Below are 16,759 nucleotides of genomic sequence, written 5' to 3'. Positions count from 1 at the left end.
GTGGGTCCATCTTTTGACATGTTGCCTTCTCATAGTGTTGTTGTTTGTGGAGACAAAATGTTGCTAACGTGTGTCATATTGTTTGTTGTGAATCCAAAGATAATCCATATATTGTAAAAACAGAGTTTGTTTTCTATTATATGAAGAGTTTGTCAAAAAAACGAAGGAGGGTATATTTGAGTTGAACTTGGCACGGAGCCAAGGCCTAATTTGTACCATTTTTTGTAGCAGAATAAGGAGAAAGAGGGAAATTATCTTTTACATTGTTACATCACCTGCTGGACAACAGAATGGCAGACGTCCTGAGTCCACTCCAACTTTCAACAAGATTCAAAGATTCTGTCCAAACTGATCCTGTCATTATCCTTCTTGTTACTGTCAAGTTTGATCAAAGAGAAAAACTCCCCTCTACTGTGCACCCACAGTCGGTTTGCCAATACACCAAGCTAAATGGTCTAGCTAGCAGCACAGTTTACATTTGTTTGCCTAGAAGGGAGCGAACGCCATGAGTCCAATGCCAATGTTGCACATTTGCCAAACTACGGAACAAATTGGCAGTTAGCTAAGTTGTATTCAGAAACACTAGTTATTTCTGCCGCTAAGAAATGTTTGTACGACTAAACTCCCATCTGTGCGCCACCACATAGCCTATATGTCCAAAGAACACGTCTACAGTGTGGGTGCTGTCTGCGAGTGCTTTTGTGCAATTGTGTTTTCTAACATTAGTAACCACTTTTATATCACGTCTAAATATTTGAAACACTTTATGTACTGTGTGTGTGTGTGTGTGTGTGTGTGTGTGTGTGTGCGTGCGTGCGTGCTCGTGTTCAGGTGTGCGTGTGTTGGGTATAGTGATCAGTGTGAAGCCTTTTACTACTGAAAGTACTAGCTGATTAAATACATGTCAATAAAGTTTTTTCAAATACAAATTGTAGCCTGCAAATGTGTGTGTTGTCTGGGTCAAGTGGGGTCGTGTGTGTTGTCTGGGTCAAGTGGGGTCAGATTGAGTGTGTGTGTGTTGTCTGGGTAAAGTGGGGGTGAGATTGAGTTGTGTTGTCTGGGTAAAGGGGGTGAGATTGAGTTGTGTTGTCTGTAGTCAGGGATCCACAGGCCCAAAAGCTCAAGAAAATGGGTTGAACCTGACATGGCATGCTATACTTTTTGTTTGTGTTTTATCTCTTCATTTGGACATTAAGGTCCACTGAATGAGAGGTCTGCTCTGCCGGAAACCTCGCGAAAAAAAGGTTGTGGCCATTTTTGTATATGGAGCCTTTATTTTTTGACCGAAAAATGTGAAAGAGTTTTTTTTCCTCAAATTCCTCAGTGGGTTGCGTAGGCTGTCAATAAATTCATCCCAGGTACACAGAACATGTGTGTTGACGACACCAAGTTAAGAAATACACTTACAAAACCTTTCCAAATGATTTATAGCCATTTTCTATTACAAAAAAGCACTCGTTTTTTGAATTTTCTCCATTATTTTCATCTTTACTTTGTTAGTAAGCAATTATATCCTGAAATATGACATCAGCCAATGTGTCATTCTTTTCAGCCGATATTATAGTCATTCCACACTAAAGATTATTCAAATCAACCCAAAGTCAATGGATCTGTGGTGATTTTATTACCTGTATGCTCGAAATTCCTGGAGACATGTTTTTAGTTTTAACAAAACCCTGTACCCCAAAGACAATACTTGTAACACAAGAAATTCAAAACAACAAAATGATTTTAATCACAAAATGTACACTGGATGACAAGCTAAGAAAACAATTATTGTTATACAGCTTTGGATAGATTGTGACCAGTATCTAGAAAACATTAAATTAAACATTAGCTGAACAAAATTATTGAACACAACACATTAAAAAAAGAAAGAAAAAAGACTGGCAACAAGGTCTATAATATAACAAAATTACCTTTGCAATGAACAAAATAACTCAATCACTGTCACTGTCTTCAAGTGTGAGCAGTGCATCCAAATTACCACTGAAGTCACTCCTCTCATACAGTGACACCATGTACCACCTAGCCGCTGTCACAACATCTTTAACATCCAGGCTTTCCCCAGGGTTACTGTATCTGCACAGGGGCAGAAGGTCTTCCAGGTGATCAACGGCAGTTTTGTAGGCGTGCTTTTTTCCTCTTCTGTAGAGATAGCTCATTGTGTCACATCCAGTCAGTAGGTGCTGAGGAGCATGGAGGAAAGATCTGCAGCTTGAACATCATAGTTCACTGCCAGGGCGTTTGCGATTGCATGAGCAGGTAGATATCTATCTTCTTTACCCACAGCTCCTGCAGGCCATCCATGTGTGCAATGTAGTATATGCACATCATGATCACGTCTGTGTCAGTAGCCACCACTACAGCCCGTTTGTGGTGCAGATGTTGTAATGAGTATGCAATGTGGGCAAACATCTTGGTATCTGCCTCCTCATGATTCTCACAGGATAGTTCTGGAAGCTCAACCTGACAATCTGCTTTTAACAGAACAGTGCGACCAGGATCACTGAAAATTACATGGATGGCCTGCAGGAGCTGTGGGTAAAGAAGATGCAATCGCAGACGCCCTGGCAGTGAACTATGATGTTCAAGCTGCAGATCTTTCCTCCATGCTCCTCAGCACCTAGTGCTCCGTAGTACAAGTATCACGTGTGAAATTCTTGTGCTGTAGGCTCCGTTACAACATAGTATTACAGTGCAAAAACAGGGCATATAGATGCAGTAAAACAAGAGAACAACAAGCAATAACAGTAAACTTTTCCTTTTCTTTTCTAGCGTAGACACCTTAAAACATAATTAAACATTCTGTTTGCACAGGTGCAAATAACAGGCATAATTATCATATGTAATGGTAGCAGCTGCTACATGATTGTTTATTTGTGTGTGTTAAGGAGTCTCGTGGCCTGCGGGAAGAAACTGTCCCTCAGGCGATTTGTTCGTGCTTTTGAGATGAGATGAGATGAGATGAACTTTATTGTCCCCGAGGGGAAATTTGTCTTGGGCAAATAGTGCCGTACAACAGCCACATATCGCAAGTATAGAGGTTTTGACACTATACATACAACAGACAGGAAAAAACACATCGAGCATACAGTGTGGTCCCTTGCCAACATGCGCTTCCACTGGGAAATTGTGCCAGCGGTGTAATATAAAAATAAAGACAGCGAACACTGGTTAGTTCAATTTGGTTCAACACTTCATCCTAATGACTTCTAAGCATATTGCACCGTCATCGTGGGTTTATTGCACAACCCTCATTGCAATTTCCCATATGATAAAGTAAAAGAATTGAAGATAAAATAAATACAATTTTTGGAGGTACAAACCTCACCTCAAGAGCAATGGGGCACTCAACTAAATAAAACCAGAACTCAGTATAAGACAATACAATAGAGAGTTCTGCTTTGTTTAAAAAATAATTCAGCTCTACTAATACTAGGACAGGCAATCCAGATTAGTAGAGAGTTCTGCTTTGTTTTAAAAAGAATTCAGCTCTACTAATACTAAGACAGGCAAGATTAGCCTCTATTTGTAGAGAGTTCTGAATAAGGAGTAAGAATAAGAAAAAGCTAAGAGAATAAAATAAAATAAAAATTGTAAAATAAATAAAATAAATAAAATAAATAAAATAAATAAAATAAATAAAATAATAAAATATAAAAAAAAGTGAGAAGAAATCGACCTGCATATGACCTGGTTTTTAAAAGAGGTTACAGCAGCAGTGAACAGCCTCCTACGACTGGGTCCTTACCCGCTCTTCTTGTGGGGAACACCCTCTTTGGGGAAGGGGCAGTGCATCTCCCTGTATCTCCTCCCTGAGGGTAACAGGGAGAACAGACTATTGTGGGGGTGGTATGCGTCCTTGATGATCTTCAGGGACCTCCTGAGGCACCGCTGATTGTACAGTTCCTGCAGTTCTGGTAGCTCACATCCTGTTACGTGCTGGGCCACGCGCCTCACTCTTCTTAGCGCCCTGCGGTCCATGGTGGTACAGTTCCTGTACCAGGTGGTGAAGCAGCCAGTCAGCAGGCTTTCAATGGTGCCTCTGTAGAAGTGATTAAGGATTTCTGGCCTTAGCCCAAATTTCTTCAGGCGTCTGAGTCCGTGTAGTCGCTGTTGGGCCTTTTTGACAACAGTGTCGGTGTGGCTGGCCCATGTCAGGTCCTGGTGGATGTTGACTCCCAGGTACTTGAAGCTGTCCACCTTTTCCACCACTGTGCCATTGATGGTGATTGGGGGGTGTGCGCCCCCCCCCCCCCCCCCCTGTAGTTTACAATGATCTCCTTGGTCTTGGAGACATTTAGAGAGAGGTGGTTGTCCTGGCACCATTGTTCCAGGGCCTCCACCTCCTTTCTGTAGGCCGTCTCGTCGCTCCTGGAGATCAGACCCACGACTGCTGTGTCGTCTGCAAACTTCACGATGGTGTTCGAGTTTGAGTCGCCACGCAGTCGTGGGTGTAGAGGTCGTACCAGAAGGGGCTGGAGACGCATCCCTGGGGCGCTCCTATGCTGATGGTCAGTGGGGAGGAGGTGAGGTTGCCCACTCTCACCACCTGGCGGCGGTCTGTCAGAAAGTCCAGGATCCAGTCACACATTGCTGTGTTTAGTCCCAGATCCTTGAGCTTGTGCTGTGACACAGTGAGCTATCTCTACAGCTAGCTCTACAGAAAAGGGAAAAAAGCACGCCTACAAAACTGCCGTTGATCACCTGGAAGACCTTCTGCCCCTGTGCAGATACGGTAACCCTGGGGAAAGTCTGGATGTTAAAGAAGATGTTGTGACAGCGGCTAGGCGGTACATGGTGTCACTGTATGAGAGGAGTTACTTCAGTGGTAATTTGGATGCACTGCGAGCCCATCTCTTTGGCAATATCAAAGGAGACATGCGTTGCCTTCCACCTACCGAAGATGCCTTCCAGTTACACCTTCGCCGAGCCCTGCATCAGTTGGCTGTATGCAAGCGAGCACACATGTCTCAACCAACCTACCCTGTTGCCACTGACTTCGGCAGAGAGCTTGTCAGTGGTAAGCTGATGGCAACCATGATGCTGAAGGAGGCAAAACCTGCAGAATTCAAACGCACCAAATACTGTCACTGCAAGAAAAGCATGTGTGCCCGAGGATGCTCTTGTGTGAGAGCCAATGTCAAGTGTGTCATCGCATGTCTCTGCACTGGGGACCCCAATAAATGTTCAAGGAATGAACTCACACTTGAAGACAGTGACAGTGATTGAGTTATTTTGTTCATTGCAAAGGTAATGTTATGTTATATTATAGACCTTGTTGCCAGTCTTTTTTCTTTCTTTTTTTAATGTGTTGTGTTCAATAATGTTGTTCAGCTAATGTTTAATTTAATGTTTTCTAGATACTGGTCACAATCTATCCAAATTAAGCTGTATAACAATAATTGTTTTGTTGGCTTGTCATCCAGTGTACATTTTGTGATTAAAATCATTTTGTTGTTTTGAATTTCTTGTGTTACAAGTATTGTCTTTGGGGTACAGGGTTTTGTTAAAACTAAAAACATGTCTCCAGGAATTTCGAGCATAAAGGTAATAAAATCACCACAGATCCATTGATTTTGGGTTGATTTGAATAATCTTTAGTGTGGAATGACTATAATATCGGCTGAAAAGAATGACACATTGGCTGATGTCATATTTCAGGATATAATTGCTTACTAACAAAGTAAAGATGAAAATAATGGAGAAAATTCAAAAAACGAGTGCTTTTTTGTAATAGAAAATGTCTATAAATCATTTAGAAAGGTTTTGTAAGTGTATTTCTTAAGTTGGTGTTGTCAACACACATGTTCTGTGTACCTGGGATGAATTTATTGACAGCCTACGCAACCCACTGAGGACTTTGAGGAAAAAAAACTCTTTCACATTTTTCAGTCAAAAAATAAAGGCTTCATATACAAAAATGGCCACAACTTTTTTTTGCGAGGTTTCCGGCAGAGCAGACCTCTCATTCAGTGGACCTTAATGTCCAAACGAAGAGATAAAACACAAACAAAAAGTATAGCATGCCATGTCAGGTCCTCTCAAATTTTGGGTGACTGGATCCCTGACTACTGGGTAAAGTGGGGGTGAGATTGAGTTGTGTTGTCTGGGTAAAGTGGGGGTGAGATTGAGTTGTGTTGTCTGGGTAAAGTGGGGGTGAGATTGAGTTGTGTTGTCTGGGTAAAGTGGGGTCAGATGTGTGTGTTGTCTGGGTAAAGTGCAGTCAGATATGTGTGTTGTCTGTGTAAAGTGGGGAGGGATTGTGTGTGTGTGGTCTGGGTAAAGTGGGGTGAGATTGTGTGTGTGTTGTCTGAAGTGGGGTCAGATTGTATGTGTTGTCTGGGTAAAGTGCAGTCAGATGTGTGTGTTGTCTGTAAAGTGGGGTCAGATTGTATGTGTTGTCTGGGTAAAGTGCAGTCAGATGTGTGTGTTGTCTGTAAAGTGGGGTCAGATTGTGTGTGTTGTCTGAAGTGGGGTCAGATTGTGTGTGTTGTCTGAAGTGGGGTCAGATTGTATGTGTTGTCTGGGTAAAGTGCAGTCAGATGTGTGTGTTGTCTGTCAAGTGGGGTCAGATTGTGTGTGTTGTCTGTGTAAAGTGGGGTGAGATGGTGTCTCGGTAAAGTGGGGTCAGATTGTATGTGTTGTCTGTAAACTGGTCAGATTGTATGTGTTGTCTGGGTAAACTGGGGTCAGATTGTATGTGTTGTCTGTAAACTGGTCAGATTGTATGTGTTGTCTGGGTAAAGTGGGGTCAGATTGTATGTGTTGTCTGGGTAAAGTGGGGTCAGATTGTATGTGTTGTCTCTGTAAAGTGGGGTCAGATTGTATGTGTTGTCTGGGTAAAGTGGGGCGAGATTGAGTTGTGTTGAACCTTATTGTTCCCGTGGGGAAATTCATCCTCTGAATTTGACCCATCCTCTCTAGGAGGAACCCTCTGAGAACTAGGAGCAGTAGTGGGCAGCGCCCGGGGACCAACTCCAGTTATTTTGCCAGTATTAACCCTAACATACATGTCTTTGACAGGAGTATTAACCCTAGAATAAATAAATGAAGACTGCACACTTCTCTCTTGCAGTTAAACAAAATATTTGATTGGACTACACCAACATGTTTCAGCTGCTAGTAGTGGCGGACTGCATAATCGGGCACGTCGGGCAAATGCCCGGTGGCCTGGCCTGGCCTGGCCTGCCAATTTTTTTTTTTTTTTTTTTTTTTTTGCAGGCCAGGCCAGGCCACTCACTGAACAGCAGGCCAGGCGCCGCCTACTGGTTTACTAGTGGTTTTATTACTTTATTCAGGTTTAAAGTGGGTGCATCTCATTGTAAAATTGGACTTGGCCCAAATTGGGCTTCAAATGGCCCAAATTGGGCTTCAAACGGCCCAAATCGGGCTTCAAACAGCCCAAATCTGGCTTTAAACGACCCAAATCTGGCTTCAAACGGCCCAAATTGGGCTTCAAACTCCCCAAATTGAGCTTCAAACGCCCCAAATTTTTCGCCGCCGCCCTTCGGATGCCGGCACGCACGTCGGCCTGTATCGGCCTGGCCTGCTTGGTATCTAATGCCCGGCCTGAATTATGATCCCAGTCCGCCCCTGGCTGCTACCTTCTTCAGTGTGCAGAGTCAAACTGTCAGAGCAAGCTAGGCTTCACAGACACCTGTGTGTGCAATCAACAGGTGGAATGGTTCTCCATTCAGGAACCACAGAAAATATCTCAGTCCAATTAGAGGATTACATCAAAATACAAATCAAATAATACAAAAGCTCTGAAGAAACAGTCAAATAGACAAGTTAGAAGTACCTCTCAGTCCAATACATCATCACCACAAGACTCATCAATATGGCCTCTCAATACAAAATATTTACGCTTTTGGGGCCCCAACATCTAGGCTATTTACAAATACAGCCTAAACAATGAACTCAGTTTTCCAATGAAAAATAAATAGCCGAAGAGATTCATCTTTTAAACAAGTGTACAGGATAGTTGAGGTTTTTGCATCAGATTGGTCTGCAGTGCTCAGCAATTCTTTGCTTTAACTCTCTTGTCATTTCCCCAATGTATTGTAATGATCCACTCCCGGACCGGAAGCAAGGAGGAAGGAGACGAAGATCGACTTGCAATCTGTGCATTTATTATCGTTCCCAGGTCTCCTGGTCCCAGAAGCAGCCGCTCACGGATCAGCCTTCCTACTCTGTCTGCAACGTTGCCCGCGGAAGGGTAATCACGCCCAATCCGCTGCAATAGAGTTAGTGCTACACCGCAGTATTGAAAGACCTTCGGTGCATGGAGGTCTAAGGCCCTGTGGGGTGATTCCAGGCCGGGCACCTCCTTCGTCTCACCAGAACCTCCCGTGGAAGAAGGCAATCCTACCATGCCGTACCATGGGCAGGGAGGATGCCTCAGGGATGACGTGCACTGCACGTCATTCACCTGCGCCGAGCACCTCGCTCTAGCCTGAAGGACCCCAGGCCGTGCCGATGTTTACGCAGATTTTCAGGAGGCTGATGCGTAGCTTTGTGGATTTATCCCTCACGAGAGAGCCAGGCTGGGGTGCTAAAACCCATCCCGTACCGGATGCCGTCTCTCCGACCGTCAACTCTCTCCAGCTTGTCACCAAACTATACTTGGTTAAACAAAATGGCCTCCCTCGACCAATCCCCGATGAGATAACAACCCCCACGTGACTCCATGTTTACATGCAAACACAACTACAACATTTCAGCAACCACCCCCCTCAACCAGACAATCCCATGTTTACACAAACCCACATCGCTCCAGTATACACGGGAACATGGACAACGGATGAGGTAAATGACACCCCTAGTGGTGCAAGATATTATGCCCTTGATTTTTATTCTTTTTCCAGTGTGAGCGTGATTGACCATTGGCATTTCATTGTGCTGTTACATTGTTGCATAAAATCCACTTTTCTGTCTTTGAAAAACCGAAAATGTAGGTGCAATACCATTCCGGAAGCGTAGGGGGCATTAGTGAGTATACAGTGAGTAAACAGTGAGTAAACAGTGAGTTGTTGTTCCGGGTTGCTCCAGATGAATCATGAAAAGTGGATTTTATGCAACAATTTGGAAGAGGCCACTATATGTATTTAAAAGAAGAGGATGTTGGGCATCGGATAGCGTCTTCACTTCACGTGTTTGGCTCATGGGACTCGGAGGACGCGCCCACGCCCACAAGATCGCACTCAAACCCCGCCAGGACGCACCCCGCACCTGGCCAGGACGCACCTGGCCGCCCAGCCATGGTGGCCAGCCACAAGGAGCACCCAGCAACACCACAGGACCGAGGCAATGACGAGCCAGCCCACGTTCACCTGAAGCACTTTCCACAGAAACAGTATTAAAATGACTGTAAACGATCATTTTCGAGTAATTGGTACAAGTTGTTGCTGAGGAGGTTTCACTACTAAAGGTAAGAGGCTGGTTCTTCTATTTGCATTGTTGTTTGTGCTATAGCTGGTACACACGCTGTTATTGTTGTTATGAATCTATTTCATTTAAATATTGGTAAGCAGGCACTTTGTGGCTGTGTCTGTAGCTTGTCTATACTGTCTCATTGTTGAAAAGGAGCGTTAAAGCAGGCACATACTTGGTGGCTGTACCTAATAATTTGTCTGTTGGCTATGGCTATACGGCCTATAGGCCTACTGAAGCTGGAGTTACTATGTGTAACTAACAAGCGTTTTGTAAAGCAGGCACATACTTGGTGGCTGTGTTAGTGTGTTTATAGTTTGTCTAATAACTTGTCTGTATAATGGCTGTACGGCCTATTATTGTAAAGCTTCCACTTGGTGGCAGTGTTTGTCTACTTGTCTGTAATGATCTCAAAGAGGAGAGGCTCTTTGGAAGAGCGTTATATTGGCATAGAAGGCACAATTACATGTCTCTATTAACATGTCTGTAATCGCCAGTAAAACGGCTGAATTGATGCCTAGATAAGGCAACTGGTCTGCTCATGTTTTTCAAGCTGGGAATAGTGCGTTACGTTGTCGCCCCCTCCTGGAATTCCAACGCCCCCTCTACTGTAGTGGGCTGTAGCCGGGGCTGCATACATGTCTTTGACAGGAGTATTAACCCTAACATACATGTTTTTGACAGGAGTATTAACCCTAACATACATGTCTTTGACAGGAGTATTAACCCTAACATACATGTCTTTGACATGAGTATTAACCCTAACATACATGTCTTTGACAGGAGTATTAACCCTAACATACATGTCTTTGACAGGAGTATTAACCCTAACATACATGTTTTTGACAGGAGTATTAACCCTAACATACATGTCTTTGACAGGAGTATTAACCCTAACATACATGTCTTTGACAGGAGTATTAACCCTAACATACATGTCTTTGACATGAGTATTAACCCTAACATACATGTCTTTGACAGGAGTATTAACCCTAACATACATGTCTTTGACAGGAGTATTAACCCTAACATACATGTTTTTGACAGGAGTATTAACCCTAACATACATGTTTTTGACAGGAGTATTAACCCTAACATACATGTCTTTGACAGGAGTATTAACCCTAACATACATGTCTTTGACAGGAGTATTAACCCTAACATACATGTCTTTGACAGGAGTATTAACCCTAACATACATGTTTTTGACAGGAGTATTAACCCTAACATACATGTTTTTGACAGGAGTATTAACCCTAACATACATGTCTTTGACAGGAGTATTAACCCTAACATACATGTTTTTGACAGGAGTATTAACCCTAACATACATGTCTTTGACAGGAGTATTAACCCTAACATACATGTCTTTGACATGAGTATTAACCCTAACATACATGTCTTTGACAGGAGTATTAACCCTAACATACATGTCTTTGACAGGAGTATTAACCCTAACATACATGTCTTTGACAGGAGTATTAACACTAACATACATGTCTTTGACAGGAGTATTAACCCTAACATACATGTCTTTGACAGGAGTATTAACCCTAACATACATGTCTTTGACAGGAGTATTTATTTATTTATTTATTTATTTATTTATTTCAGGGACAGTGCAACATTAATGAACATTTTCATGTAAATGTGCCGGATTATAGCCTTAGCTAATTTCCATCCGCAGTCCCTCGACAGGTGAGGTACAGCAAAGTTTAAAAGAAGAAATAAGAAAATTAGTGCATACGTAGGGCATTCATACACATACAGCAATGTAAATGACACATACATACACATAGGGTAAACACAAACAACACAACACAAATGAAACAAAAACAGGAAACATTAGGGATATTAACCAAGGTGGACACAGGACTTTCAAGGACATACAAAAACAACACATAAAACAAAAAGGTTTAAATGTGATCGCAGGTTTGATTTGATCTGAGCCATGACTTTAACAGCCCCTTAAAGGTGTGAAAGCTGCTACTCTCTCTGACTGACAGTGGTAGGCTATTCCATAGTTTGCTGCCCCCATAGGACAAAAATTTTGTCCGATAGAGGACCGTCTCAGAGGTAGTTCACAGTCGCCTCTCGACGAGCTTCGCGTGATGTTCTGGGTAGCTCTCCGTTTGATAAAGCATTCTAAAGGAGGTGGTGCTAGCCCATGAAGAACCTTATAAATCATACAAGCAATTTTAAATTTTCTATAATTGTCGAAGCTGAGGAGCTTAAACTTTAGAAGTATATTGCAATGGTGGTAAGATATAGGTTTCTTATCCAAAATTTTCAGGGCCTTTTTATATAGAGACTCGATGGACTTCAAGGTGGTTGCTCCTGAGAAGGACCAGCTCATGAGGCAAAAATCATTGTGCAAAAATCATTGAGTGAAGAAAGGTTAGGGCCGCACTGTCAGTCAGAGATGCTCTAATCTGCCTAAAATTGCAGAGATTGAATTTTAGAGTGTTCGATACCCTTTTAATATGACTCTTGAAAGAGAGTGTGGAGTCCAAAGTGAGCCCAAGATACTTAAATTCATCCACAGTTTCTATCTCCCCCCCTTCCCACAAGGATGTTAAGATGTGGGTTTAAGATGGGTTTTTTCGAGAAAACCATAGCCACTGTTTTTTTGGTGTTTAATGCAAGATAAGATTTTTCGAGCCAGACCTGAATTTGAGTCATGGCTACAGAGAGGGTGTTAGAGGCTTCTTCCATAGTTTTGGATGGAGTGAAGATTACTGCGTCATCTGCGTACATTAAGGTGTTCATACTAGGGCATACATCTGGTAAATCATTAATATAAAGTGAAAATAATATAGGTGCAAAAATGGAACCCTGAGGCAGTCCTGTAGTACATTCTATATAGGGAGATTTAACACCCTTTACCATTACACACTGTTTTTTATCTGAGAGATAGGATTTCATCCACAAGATGGCTGTCGTGGAGAAGTTAAAGTGGGAAAGTTTAGCTAGAAGGGCTTCATGGTTGACAGTATCGAATGCTCTTCTGAGGTCTAGAAATACACAAGACACAAATTTATATTTGTCTAAAAAGCACTTTGTCTTTTCCAAAAAAAGTAAGGTGGCAGACTCTGTTGAGTGATGAGAGCGAAAACCAAATTGCATAGGATGCAGGGGCTTGTGACTATTATTTAAATGATTAATTAATTGATTAGTTATACATTTTTCTATTACTTTGGAAAATATGGGTAGTATACTAATGGGTCTATAATTTTTGGGGTCCGTTTTATGACCAGATTTGTGTATGGGGCTTACTATGGCTAGCTTCCAAGCTGCCGGAAAGACAGAGTGCTTAATAGACAAATTGATCAAATGCGTAATAGGGCAAATCAGGTTATCTCCATATATTTTCAAAAAGTTACAGTCGAGACCATAGTCGTCTCTAGCTTTAGAGTTATTCAAGTTGCCAATAATTTTGGCTGTTTCAGCTTCAGTGATTTCTTTAAAGGAAAAAATAGGATGCGTGTCATTTATTGGACAATAGGAGTCTTGATTAGAGGGGGGGGAAAGCTGGGCTATCTCCTGAATAGACTCTACGAAGAAGGAGTTCATCTCTGTCGCAACGGTGACAGGGTTGTCAACCAGTTGACCATTTATAATTAATTCAAGGTCATTTGAGTTCTTTTTATTTATTCTACCAGTTAGTTTATTTATATTTTGCCAGACTTTCTTCCCATTAACACTAACATAAATGTTTTTGACAGGAGTATTAACCCTAACATACATGTCTTTGACAGGAGTATTAACACTAACATAAATGTTTTTGACAGGAGTATTAACCCTAACATACATGCCTTTGACAGGAGTATTAACCCTAACATACATGTCTTTGATAGGAGTATTAACACTAACATAAATGTCTTTGACAGGAGTATTAACCCTAACATACATGTCTTTGACAGGATTATTAACCCTAACATAAATGTTTTTGACAGGAGTATTAACCCTAACATACATGTCTTTGACAGGAGTATTAACCCTAACATACATGTCTTTGACAGGAGTATTAACCCTAACATACATGTCTTTGACAGGAGTATTAACACTAACATACATGTTTTTGACAGGAGTATTAACCCTAACATACATGTCTTTGACAGGAGTATTAACCCTAACATACATGTCTTTGACAGCAGTATTAACCCTAACATACATGTCTTTGACAGGAGTATTAACCCTAACATACATGTCTTTGACAGGAGTATTAACCCTAACATACATGTCTTTGACAGGAGTATTAACCCTAACATACATGTCTTTGACAGGAGTATTAACACTAACATACATGTTTTTGACAGGAGTATTAACCCTAACATACATGTCTTTGACAGGAGTATTAACCCTAACATACATGTCTTTGACAGGAGTATTAACCCTAACATACATGTCTTTGATAGGAGTATTAACACTAACATACATGTTTTTGACAGGAATTTTAATATTATATAAATATATATAATATTATTATGCCAGGAACATCACAGAAGATGTGTCCAGTGGCATCAGTAGATGTATGTTCACAGCCTACAGTCTGATCCTATCAGTGACAACCAGGAAAGCCTGGATGACAACCACGAATAGTGTGGTGACTATAGAGAGTTAGTGACAGCACGACTAGTGTGGTGAGAGTACTAGAGAGTTAGTGACAGCACGAATAGTGTGGTGAGAGTACTAGAGAGTTAGTGACAGCACGAATAGTGTGGTGAGAGTACTAGAGAGTTAGTGACAGCACGAATAGTGTGGTGAGAGTACTAGAGAGTTAGTGACAGCTCGGAGAGACGGCAACCGGGGCAGAACGGGCTGGCACCCCAATCTGTGTCCTCTGACTCCCAAAAAAGCTACGAAGAAACTAATGGAGAAATACCCCCAGGGGTGCCCGAGAGAGGGGGGGGGAGGATGAGCACCCCAGTCGGACGGACACAATGGCAACAGACCCACGCAACGAACAAACGACTATGAGAGTATGAGCATGCACTGCAAGAACGATCACGGCTTGAAGATCCACCAAGCCAGGATGAAGTGTTTGGTGGGAGCAGGAGCAGCAAGTCCAGGAAGTGTTCCTGAAAGCTGTAGTTCATTGAATGGCCACTTGGGGCTGGGTGCAGTAGGCATTCACCCCATATTAAAATGTCTGACTTTGTAACAGGATTAAACATGTTTCCAGTATGGGGCAAAGTGGTCTATATAGCTCATTTCACCTTTTCATAAGAACTGTAGTGGGGTAATTTAGGGTTAGGGTTAGGAGGAAAATAGATGATAGAAGAGGGGGAGATTGACAGGTCGCCTGTCCAGTGATATCGCGCAGCTTGCTGATCATGGACCAATAGCAGGCGGAGCTGCGGCTCTAGGAAACCCCCATCTCACGTGAGCTGCTCAAGGACCTCAAGATGGCGACTTTGCTGCAAAACGTGAGTCCCAAAAATCGTGGATGGCTTTGTCCATATTATTTAGGCGAGTGGTGTCTATGTATGAGAACAAACAAATCACAGTGATAGAAAGCGCACGCATGTTTGTGTGTTTGTGTGTGTGTGTGTGTGTGTGTGTGTGTGTGTGTGTGTGTTTGTGTGTGTGTGTGTGTGTGTGTGTGTGTGTGTGTGTGTGTGTGTGTGTGTGTGTGTGTGTGTGTGAAGCTGTCTGAAAGTCTGTGGCCATGGGTGCATGGGCCTGTCATTCTTAGCGAGAGAGTGAGCACTGGTGAAGAGGGGAGAGAGAGAGCGGCAAAGTAAAAGTTCAAAAAGCAGAATGAGTGCTGCGAAGGCTTAGGGCTGTCACAATCTTAATCTATCTGTCACACGGTGTGTGTGTGTGTGTGTGTGTGTGTGTGTGTGTGTGTGTGTGTGTGTGTGTGGACACTGAGCTTAAAGTTGGGGGCCCGCTGGATGGATGTCATTCGGACATCCAAAGCCCAATTCCACCTGACACTTTTTTCTCCTGTGCAGGGATTTCTCCTCATCTTCCTCCCTGAACTGTGACAGTGCATGATGGTGTCTGGATGATCATATTCAGGGACAGGTAAGAAGAATACAGTAAAGAAAATATGAAGCTGTATAACTGCCTGTATAATCTTCTCTAGAAGTTCATTTATAATTCAGAATGTTTTATTTATATACATTTACTGTCTCAAGGGCAAGTTACCAACTCCGTCCTCATGCACAGCCATCCCAAGCCAAGCCAACGTGCACATTCAGCAGAGGAGTGATGTCATCTAGGACATTGGTTCTCAAATGGGGGTCCGGGGACCCCCAGAGGTCCGTGGCACTTTGGAAGGGGCTCAGTGAAAAGTTTTCAGGAAGATAAAAATAAAAACTTTTATTTTTTTGCAAAAGCTGCATAATTCAACAAAAAATATTTTATGCTTTAAATCTAAATGGTTCATGGATTACATTCTAGTCTAACAAACCTATCAATTTAAAAGTCAAGCACGTTACCGTGGAAACAATTAAGCTTAGCCCAAAATCACAAATCAAAATGAGGGGGTCCCCAGTATATTTTCTATCTTGTAAGCAATGTAAGGGGTCCTTGGCTGAAAAACATTTGAGAACCTCTGATCTAGGACACCATGGCTTGATGCTGCTCAGAGAGCAGCAGCCAAATGGCATGAAGAAAAGAAGAAGTTAGAGGTTATTGCATTATAGATGCTATAATTCAGTAACTATAAGTTTTTATAATCAGGTTTTGTTGATGTGTTTAATACATTACAAGTGGTAATCAATGTGTTCTAAATGTGTCTGGTGGATACATATGAAACTACAGGTACAGTACAAGTATAGTTAAAACATTATGAGTTTCACACACACAGGGCACACAGAGCGTGTGGGGTAACCATGCTGTGTGTGGCAATGTGCACGCATCCGGCAGCAGAACCAGAGAGGAACACTCACGTGTAGGATGTTACATTCACGTGCATGTATCTGGAATCATAGATGGGCTTATAACCATGGGTACGATGGTAGGCTATGTGAGGTGTCAATAATCGGTAACCAATTGTATCTGTTGTGAGTTGTATTAGTATGAGTAAGGAGTGTGAGAGGGCACATTTATGTACAAGGTTTAATGTCGGGTTACACACATGCACAGGGCCTGGGGGTATGTGTGAGTTGTTAGATGGCACATACACACACAGTTAAATACAGTGGTGTATGGGCACGCACACACATTTATATTAAGGGTGTAGGGAGTTAAATTAAGTGTGTTTAGAGGAAAAAGAGATAAATGATTTGATGGATAAGAGGGGTAAAAGAGGAAGTAGAACAGGTGCCTGCTTGAGAAATACAGTGGTTGACTGAAGATATGTGGACAT

The sequence above is a fragment of the Poromitra crassiceps genome (genome assembly GCF_964638095.1).
Source record: "Poromitra crassiceps genome assembly, chromosome: 9".
NCBI lineage: Eukaryota > Metazoa > Chordata > Actinopteri > Beryciformes > Melamphaidae > Poromitra > Poromitra crassiceps.
This window is presented reverse-complemented; position numbering follows the sequence as displayed.